Genomic DNA, 1,562 nt, shown 5'->3' on the forward strand with positions numbered 1-1,562 from the left:
GGCATATCCGTAATGTCAAAAAATCGATAGCCCCTATATTTCCTTATGTCCACCATTAGAAGTCAATTCATTTGTACACATTAAAGTATGTCCAAATTTGAAGACATGCATTTTTGTGTTGTTTTGAGTCGTTTTGGGCTCTGTGTGTTTGTACATAAATCTGGACAAATAAATAAAAGGACAAACAGATAGAATACCCATCTAAAACTCGATTTAGTGGCTTTACGGAGCCATGAAACTTGTAAAGTCGTTGAAATTTCACATTCGATATTTTTCACCATACTTTCTTGTCGCCTATTGCCGCACGAAAGTGAAATACCATCTACTGTATGAATTAGTAAAAGTTTAATACCGCCTACTGTAGTGTGTAAAATAAAATTTTAAACACTAATACATGATGTCACATAGAAAAATCTCACTGTTAATATTAAGTACTTGTACAGAGTGAGGTATATTTTTTTCTCTAAATGAATGATTGGACTCTTCAAATGCCAATAAGCAAATCTAAGCTTTGACATTATTTGACTATCGTTAGAACTTTATGTGTGTTAGGGAATTTCGCATGTCATAAGATAAACTTATCTCTTACAGTTTACGTTTGAAAATTTATGAAATCAAGAACTGTAAAAGGATAATGGGCCTTTTCAAATCCTAGTTTTTAAATCATTCTTATTTACTATGTCATGCGCTATATATCCAACCATGTGTACTGTAAAAATAGTCATGGAAACATTGCTTAGTTAATACTTCAATTTTGAAACTACTTGAAACTACTTGAAACTACTTGAAAATCAGACAATCTACTCGAAAGTTTCACATCTTGTGAGGTTTCTGCAATGAGTGCTGCATATTATATTGTTCTTTCCCATTTTCTTTCTTTTTAATATTAAGGGGAAATAAATTTCATATCTTACATCTCGGAATCACATCCTCTTTCCCATAACACAAGGATAAAATATGTATTTTCTACTTCAAAGAGTTTGAATCGTTTCGGTCTCCTTCTCACAATATTCGTATAAAAGATAAAGCAAACACTCGCTCCTCTTAAAGCTTATCGCGATCGGAAATATTCACAATTCAAGTACTTGTGCATAAATGCCACTTCCATTTTGGGTAGACACGGAATTAACTGAAAAAGACTTTTTCACCTTCTGTCCTATCCTTGGATCCGCCACTGATCCAGACGTAGTCAATGTCTAAAAGTCTTAAAGTTATTGATCTTTAGATTAAATAAGATTGAGGAAAGGAGGATAAGTGGTCACGTCACATGGAGTTGAGTCTAAGTGAAGGTAGAAAGTTGTATACGAATTGGAGTAGAACCTGTAGAAATATCCTATATATTCCCTTGTTTAGTAAACAATGTGAAAAATTTAAAGAAAAAACTTTTATTATATGAAAAAATAATAAAACAAAGAAAAAGTATTTCATTATACACAGAAAGAAAATACATAATAGTCTCTTTAATGATTTTCACAACATTCCAAGACAAAGCAACATCCAACAAGCTCTTTGCTTTTTCCCTTCCTGAATAACGACGTAAAATATACGATAGGAGCCTTGCT

Source organism: Thermobia domestica, chromosome 10, assembly GCF_964235325.1.
Source record: "Thermobia domestica chromosome 10, izTheDome1.hap1.1, whole genome shotgun sequence".
NCBI lineage: Eukaryota > Metazoa > Arthropoda > Insecta > Zygentoma > Lepismatidae > Thermobia > Thermobia domestica.